This window comes from Sapajus apella, unplaced genomic scaffold (genome assembly GCF_009761245.1).
Source record: "Sapajus apella isolate SASKATOON/1434 unplaced genomic scaffold, GSC_monkey_1.0 scaffold129, whole genome shotgun sequence".
Lineage (NCBI taxonomy): Eukaryota > Metazoa > Chordata > Mammalia > Primates > Cebidae > Sapajus > Sapajus apella.
The window spans coordinates 1,099,115-1,107,985 of record NW_022437069.1 but is presented as its reverse complement, the minus strand read 5'-3'; positions in this window follow the sequence as shown (position 1 = coordinate 1,107,985).

Sequence of the window (8,871 nt, the reverse complement as noted above, 5' to 3'; positions counted from 1 at the left end):
AGGGGAAGGGGAGGGGAGGGGAGGGGAGGGGAGGGGAGGGGAGGGGACCAGACCGGGCGCCAGCCCCTACGCCCACCCCTCGCCGCCCTGGCTCCCTCGCGCTCCCATTTCCCCGGGCCGGGCCGCTGGCAGCGGGACCCAGGCGCCTCGCCACCTGGCTGCGGCCGCCCGGTCCCCACGCCGCCCCTTCCCGCAGGCGATGCGGCCCGCAGACCCGACTGGGCAGCCACTCGGGCGCCCGTGGCGGTGGGCATCACCCTTCCCGGCAAACAGCACTTCCAGCCAGAGGGTTCGAGGGGCCTGCGCTGAGCCCTCTGGACGCTGACAGTGGGGGTTAGTCCAAGTCCTGCTTTTACCCACTAGAGCCTGAGAACCGGAGACCGGGAGCGACTGAGCCTAGGACACGTGGCGAATTAGTAATCGACTCAGCAATAGGCACTAACCCCAATACCTGTCCTCCCTTGCCTGTGGCCAATGCATAGGTGCTTCACTCAATTATACCTCCAAGGCCCCTCCTGACCCCAAAGGCTCCTCTCCCTGCCCTGCTTCAAAGATCGCATCCTAAGTAGGTCCTCGAGGACTGCAGTAGCTCCCACGGGTCTCCTGCCTCCCTTCTTGTCCCCCTTACACCCCATTTCCCATCCAGCAGCCACAGTGATGGTGTAGAATAGGAATTTGCTCACCACCCTGCCCCGATGGTGTGGTCAGCAGACTTGAAAGCCTTGCTGGTGTTCAGCGCACTGGAAATACTAGAGCCAGCCCCAAAGCACAGGCCCCTCAGGCCCCAGCCCCTGCTTCACTCCCTCGGCACAGTAAACTCACACCCTGGCATCTTTTCCCCCAACCTGCCGAATTCACCCACCCCAGGGACTTTGCGCTCATCATTCCCTCTTCCTCAAATACTCTTTTCCCAGGGTTTTAAAACCACGTGGTCCATGGGTTGAGCTGGGTTTCAAGATCACGATTTTCCTGTGTAACACCATATATATTAATTTAATGCAATTACAGATATCCTTCTGCGAAGGGATGCATAGGCTTCACCAGACTGCCCTGGCACCCCTGGCCCAGAAGAGTTTAGGAACTTCTAGACGTTTTCACAGCTGGCTCCTCGTCGGGTCTGAGTTGAATGTTGCCTTCTCAGGGAGGCTGTTTCTGGTTATGTTAGCTGTGGCTGTCCCTGCCTCATCCAGTTATGCCCGCACGTGGGTCTCAGGCTGCAGTTACTAGAACCAGCAGCATCTGCATCTCCCGGGAATTGAGTAGAAATTCAGATCCTCAGGCCCCACGCTAGACTTACCAAGTCAGAAACTACAGGGATGGATTTTATTTATTTATTTATTTATTTATTTATTTATTGAGACTGAGTTTTGTTCTTGTCGCCCAGGCTGGAGTGCAATGGCGCGATCTCAGCTCACTGCAACCTCCACCTCCCGGGTTCAAGCGTTTCTCCTGCCTCAGCCTCGTGAGTAGCCGGGATTACAGGTGTGCACCACCACACCTGGCTAATTTTGTACTTTTAGTAGAGACGGGGTTTCACCATGTTGGCCAGGCTGTTCTCAAACTCCTGACCTGTGATTGGTCCGCCTCGGCCTCCCAAAGCACCGGGATTACAGGTGTGAGCCACCATACCTAGTCTATTTTATTTTGTAATTAAAACAAATTTCAATAGCTATTGGAGTCCACGTGATTTTTGGTTACACGGAGGGACTGCATAGGGGTGAAGTCTGAGATCTGAGCGCACCCTTCACCCAAACGGTATATGTTGTACCCAATATGTAGTTTAAAAACATTCTTTTGTACAACATACCCAAAATGGGCAGCATGCAGCTTTTTACCTCACGTCCCTACCGCACTCCTTCTTCTGAATCTCTAAAATCCATTAGACCATTCTATTTGCCTTTGCATACCCATAGCTTAGCTCCCACTTTCAAGAACACACGGTAATCAGTTTTCTGTTCCTGAATTACCTCACTTAGAATAATGGCTTCCAGCTCCATCCACGTTGCTGCAAAAGACATGATTTCATTCCTTATTATGGCTGAATAGTATTCGATGGTGTATACATGCCACATTTTCCTTACGTATTCATTGGTTGATGGGCACTTAGGTTGGTTCCATATATTTGCAGTTGCGAACTGTGCTGCAATAGACATACATGTGCAGGTGACTTTTTCACATAACGACTTCTTTTCCTTTGGGTAGATACCCAGTGGTGGGATTGCTGGCTCAAATGGCAAATGGTAGGTCCGCTTTCACTCCTTTAAGGGTCTCCATCCTCTTTTTCAAAGAGTTTGTACGAATTTAATTCCCACCAGCAGTGTATAAATGTTCCCTTTTCACCACATCCATGCCAACATCCATTATTTTCTGACTTTTTAATATTGGCCATTCTGGCTGGGATAAGGCGAAGTCTCATTGCGGTTTTGGTTTGCATTTCCCTGATGATTTGTGATGTTCAGCAGCGTTTCATGTTAGTTGGCCGTTTTAAAAGCCATCCAGATGATTCTGATGTTGGATTCTCAAGATGGAAAACTTCTGGCCCAGCATATTACCCCGAGTTATCGCACCCAGTCCAGAAAATTTGGTCCCCAAAGGACAATGGGGACAAAGGTGGAAGGAGAGCTGGCTGAGTAATGAGGAGGCCTGCATGAGACATAAATTCCCAGAGGGCCAGGCTCTCCACGGGCAGGACCACAGTTTGACTGCAGGTAGGGTAGGGCTTGAGGCTTGGAAGACCAGGCATTCTGTCCCTTGCTGGTTGACCTGGGTCGGCATCGAGCTAGGGAGGAGACGGTCCATATTCTTGCCCTGCACATGTGGCAGGAGAGGAGTCTGCATTCCCCTGGGCACTGTCACCTCTGCCCTGGTCTGAACACTAACCAATGTCCCTGAGGTCTCATTTGGAACCAGCCACAGTCACTCGCGACTCATACCAGCCTGGTCCCCTGGCCTCTGCCTCTTTGCCCACAGGAAGTCCCAGGGCAACCCAGGACCCTCCCATCCTGAGCTGTTTCCTGTGCTTTCTGCAGGAGGGCCAGATGTTTTTGCAATCTGAGTCTGAGCCCGTTCTTCACACTGGAGAGCTGGCTTCTTGTCACCAGTCCTAGGGAGCCACCTAATGCTGCCTGCAGACCGGCGAGTGCAGCCGGCAGCCTCTGGCTTTGGGGGAGTTATGAATGGGAAACCAAAGCCCTGTTGCTGTTATTCACTGGTCTCTGGCCTTTGTGCAATTCTCAGGCCCCTGGGGGAAAACCAGACACTTAATTGACTTCTTCAATCTGATGATAGAGTATTGGGTATCAATAGGCCACAGGCAAGCTATTTCCATCCATGATTTCAGACGGGAGCCAAAGCCCTGGCTGCCACCACGTTCCTGCCACACTCCTCAGGGGATGAGCTCACCCCTGTCTGCCAGCACAGCAGCATTTGCGGCAGCTAGGCAGTCTGATTGAAGACCTCCCAGGGAAAGTTCTAGAAAGTGGAGATGTATGCAGTAACAGCATTGTGCCTGAACCAGGGCCTGCCAGAGACTAAACTAGAGTGAGGAAACCTGGGCACTCTCTTAGCTCAGCTTTTTCCTTGCTGAGGACCCCTGGGCAAACTGACTTGAACAAGCTATGGCTTAGTTTCCTTGCTGCCAGGTGGAGGTTGAAGTAGATCACTTTCAAGAGGCTGAAACAGACAATGATGTTGGCACTAGAATTCTACAATAAGGCCCGAGTGCGTTTCTCACCCCATCTTATTTTAGAATCCTGAGTCTTGCTAACTTTGTATGCCGCTGTCAAGGTAAGAATCACCAGCTTGATAACACCTAAGGTCCCTGGGTTTGGTTCCAGTTTCCCCACTTGCTTGCTCTTCATGACCTTGGCCGACTCACCGGAGCACAGGATAAAGAGATCATCTCTAAAGTGCTTAAGGCACCTCCCAGGAATATGCCTCCACTCTGGGTCCAGAGTGAGGGATTGTCAGTCGAGGAGGTGGAGATGTATCCCGTATGTTGTGGAAACTTCTTGTCCTCATGGGCCCCTGCTGGACAACTGCCCTAGACCTTAGCATTCAGCACTCTCCTGTTTGATCCACAAACTGCTGCCCTCATTCTAGTCCATGAGTTCAAGGACAGGGAGGGATCCCATCACTTCCATGTCTCTAGGACCCACTGGGTGCTCAATGCATGTTCATGGAACAAATGAGTGTATATGTGAATGAATGGACAGGTGGATGAATGGATGGGCGGATGAAGGGAAGAAAGAGGGAAACCCAGATGCTCGTCTGATACCCTATGTGTATGTGTGTATCATTGCTGGGTAGAGGAGAGGACAGGATTAGTCAGTCATGGCCAGCATGACGGCTCTGCCCGGAAATCTTTCCCCTCAGCCACAGTCTGCAGCCTCAACAACAAGGAGAAGCTCTCCTTCAACCGGAGAATCATGGAATGTGGGCTGCGAGCGAAAACCTCAGGTCACTTAATCCACACCCCTCCAACGTGGAAGCTAAGGCCCAGACAGGTTCCGTTTCTGCCTCACTACTGAGCTCATCATGGAAATTGTGGTTTTTCCATGAGAAAAGGACCTGGGGCAGGGGGGAAGAGGCACAAGGAAAAGCAGGGATTAACTAGATGAATGTTAAACACAGCGAAGGCCAATGCCTTGCAAGGGGCCTGACCAGCTTAGGGCAGGGGGCTTGTACAGTAAAGGGGGCTCATGAGCTCTGGGGTGTCAGCTCGCCTGGGCTGGGCCATCAGGCATTATGTAACCAAGCAGAGTCTCCAAGAAACACCTAAGCTGGCCTGGTGTTCATCCCAGAAAGTGGTTTCCTGCTATTTCCTATAGAGGGAGGTTTTGCTGAGCGCAGGAGTTTCAGCATTTTCCATCGTTTGCTATTAAGAAAAGCAGGAGACAAAATATAAAATTCTTTCCTGAGATTGCCAGAATCTTCCAGTTTTGGATTCCATGGGTGCCCAGAGGCCTGGGGCTTTTGAGGCAGTAGGAGCTGGTCTCACGTTGAAATCTTTTCCTAAATCACGCAGCTCCCCTAGGGCTGGGCACGGGGGAGGGTGCTGAGCTCCCAGGACATGGCCGCGGCGTCAGCCCAAGCCTACAGTGCTCCAGGAGGAAAATGGAGAGAACCGGGAGAGCAGCACGAAATGTGAAGAGCCCTGGAAGACACAGCTCTATTTAAATGCCCTAAGTCTGTTTGGGGAGGAGGGCGGTGGAGTTGGAACAAGACCCTGCTAAAATTTTATTTCCATCAAAAAATTCATCATTAACATTCTCTTCTCTTTTTTTTTTTTTTTTTTTTTTTGTTTAAGGACAGGGTCTCACTGTGTTCTCACTATGTTGCTTAAACTGGTCTCAAACTTCTGGGCCCCAGCAATCCTCCTGCCACCTCGGCCTTCGAAAGTGCTGACATTACAGGTGTGAGCCACCATGCCCAACCTCGTATCTTTTTTTTTTTGAGTCGGAGTCTCACTTCATCGCCCAGGCTGGAACACAATGGCATGATCTAAGTTCACTGCAACCACTGCCTGCTGGGCTCAAGTGATTCTCCTGCCTCAGCCTCCCACGTAGCTGTTACAGGTGCCCACTACCATGCCCATCTAATTTTTTTACTTTTAGTAGAGGTAGGGTTTCACCATATTGACCAGACTGGTCTCAAACTTTTGACCTCAAATGATCTGCCCGCCTTGGCCTCCCAGAGTGCTGGAATTACAGACGTGAGCCACAGTGCCCGGCCCTCATCTTTGATTTAATGCAACATTTTGTAAGCCCCAGCCTAGGGAGGAAGAACAGATGTCTTGAATGCCTTACTGTGGTGTGAGGACCTTGGGAAACCAGAGAATCCCTGGCAGATTGGAAGAGGTGGAGGATGGGTCAAGGAAGGTTTGGAGCATGGGCCAGATGGCTAGGAGGACAAATCTGATGTGAGGGAGGGTCCCAGGAGAGCTAAGGGCAAGGGAGCAGGGCTGGTGTGAGGGGCCTGCCTGGATGCCCACCCAAGGTGGGAGTAGAAAGACCTCACAGGCACAAGCCCACACCCTGGGTCCAGAGTGAACATAAGTTGAAGCAGTGGAGATATGGCTAGGATGTCCTCATGTCTGCCCATCCCAAGTCCCATCGTCACACCCCTAGGCCCCTCTTGGTCTCATATGAGAGAGAGTGTAGCCGGCCTGGCTGATCCAGAGTCAACTACTGCCAACAAGTTCTAGTGTCCCTTGCAATCTGTGTGATCGGGCAAGCTGCTAATTTCTCTGCCTCTGCAGCTTCATCTGTACAATGGATATAACGCCGGCACCTGCATGCACAGGGAGATGGGAAGATTGAGACAGAGCAGCAAAGTGCTTAGCACAGCGTGGGCACGGGTTCAGTGCTCAGTGAATGTTAGCTGTTAGGAAATTCACCAATCCTTCTGGGGTTGAGTAAGGACAAACACAGCCTACCCAGCTGAAATCTTGGGAGCATCTTCATCTGAAGCAGTGTGTCACGCACAGTGATGGGGTGAGGTAGGGCACTACAGGGGTGGGCGATGTAGGGCCCACCCCAAGGGGTTCACAGTCCAGTAGGGCCTGCAGACTGAGACTGAGTCTATAGGAGGGACAGCTGTGTTAAGGCAGACAAGGTGGTGGAATTCAGGGAAGGCTGCCTGGAGGTGGTGCCAGTTTCCCAGAAGGCTCTTGATGCAGCCAGCGTCATCCCAGGCCATGATCCTACAGGATCCCCATCTGAGTTGAGTAGCTCTGTGCCCCCTCGTAGCATCCCCTCCCCATTCGGACACAGCCTTCCTCAGGAGGAGACCTCGTCAACCCTCCGTCCTTCCCAGGGCTGCTGAAAGCTGGTTGCTAAATGGACAAACCTCAGGGAACATGAATACTGGGAAGACCTGGTTCAAATGTCCCCTCCCTCTTCTGGGTGACTTCCCCCAAGTTTTGTGTGAACTGCAAACTCTTGTGCTCCCCAGGTGCCTTGTCCTTAAGCTCCTTCATTTCACTCACCAGTCTGGTGGTTGCTGAGCTCTGGTGTTTTCTATTGGACTATGTTCCTGGAGGACAGGGACTGTGCTTTGGCTTTTGCAGGTGGGGAAGCTGAGGCACAGATAGGTAAGAAGCCCCTCCTCTCCCCAAATGCCCCTGTAGTGCCACTGGTGGATCACACACAAGTGTCAAGTGCAGAGCCCGGCACCCATCACCTGCCCCTGACATTGTCTGTTCCTTTCTCATAAGCGGCTGGAGAGGAGGGCGGTAGTTTGACCAAGCAGTCATTTTGCTCGCTTTGCACTCTCAAAAATTATTTTCAGCCAGCCAGAGAACAACGGCTGTGGGCTCCAAGTTTGCAGGTGGCCCATATTTCATCTGGTCCTCCTCACCCCGCCAAAAACCTGGTTTCTCTGCTACTTAGTGACATCAAAATCATTACATTTTAAACACCCATGTTTGCCCAAAGTTCAGCCCTCTAAGAGGGACCTGGCTGAACCACGTTTCAGAAAAGGAGAAAATAAAAGGCCTAATAGACTAGGATGTTTGTTTGTTTGTTTGAATGATAAGACCCAGAATGACAAAAATGTCTTGGGATGGTGGGGAGAGGTCATTTTGGGTCAACAAGGAAGCGAGGTCACTCTTCTGAGAGCATCACAGATGGCCACGCAGACAATTAGAAATAAACGTACCTGTGCTAATCCCAGTGTGTGGGTCTTTAAATAGAGCCTGTGTGTCTGTCAGTGTGGAACACGGTGTCCCTTCTGCAGGCTGTTTACTGGCCTTCAATGAACTGCTTTGTTGTGTCTTCGTGCACAGCCCTATCTGGACGACGAGTCGCTCCAGTGCATGTGCACCTCCTGCCACTTCCCTTAAACAAACTCCAGGAGCGGTGGTTATCCTGGAGCGAGGCTGCTGTAGGAGTGGATGGGGCCTAGGCTTTGGCACCCGGGACCCTCCCCAACAAGGGGGAGCCAGTGACTACCCTCCTGGACCTCTGCTGAAGGACCTCGAACGGTTCTGGTGCCTTAGTCCCTGTCAGTCCCCTGCCATTGAGGGGCTCACCTTTCTTCTTGACTCCTGGTGGTACGGTTGTCAGTGCATGGAAACACAGTCCGTGGGGGCCGCCAAAAGTCACGATGAGCTCAGCTCTGCCAGCCAGGGACCGGCAAGCATCTATTTGCTCAGTCTTTTCTCCATCCACGGGTCACCCACACTTGACACTCCTGCTGTGTGTTAGGCCCTAGCTCAGTAATAGTCACAATGGCTACATCCACTGCACATCGACTGTGCCTCTGACCCCATAAGGCATTTATTTCCTTAATCCCCACAACACTGAGTGTTCGTACCCCACTTTACGATGCCGCATTATATGGATGAGAAAGCTGAGACTCTGACAGACCAAGTTTCTGCACTTGGCCAAGAGCCCACTTGGAGTCTGACACAGAAGTGTTCAATTCCGAAGCACACGCCCCTTACGGCGAAGCTCTCCCGCCGCAGTGATGCGTTAAACGCCATCCCTGCCCTCAAGGATCCCAGCCTGGTGGAAAGATAAGCAAGAAAACAGGCAGTAACAGAAGTGCTATGGGAAATGCTAGCTCAGCCGAGGGGCACCTAGTCTAGCCTGAATAGAGCGAGCAGGGGTGAAGAACTTGAAAGAGATGATCTTTGAGTTCAGAGTTCAGTCTCTAAAAAGAAAAAGTACAAGTCAGACAGATGGAGGAGGCAGACCTGCTCCCCAACTAAACGGAAACACTCTCAGGGAAGGGAGAAGGGGTGTGTGTGTGTGTGTGTGTGTGTATGTATAGTCTGTCTGTTGTGTGTGTGTGTGTGTAGTCTATGTGTGTATGTGTAGTCTGTTGTGTGTGTGTGTAGTCTGGTGTGTGTGTGTGTGTGTGTGTAGT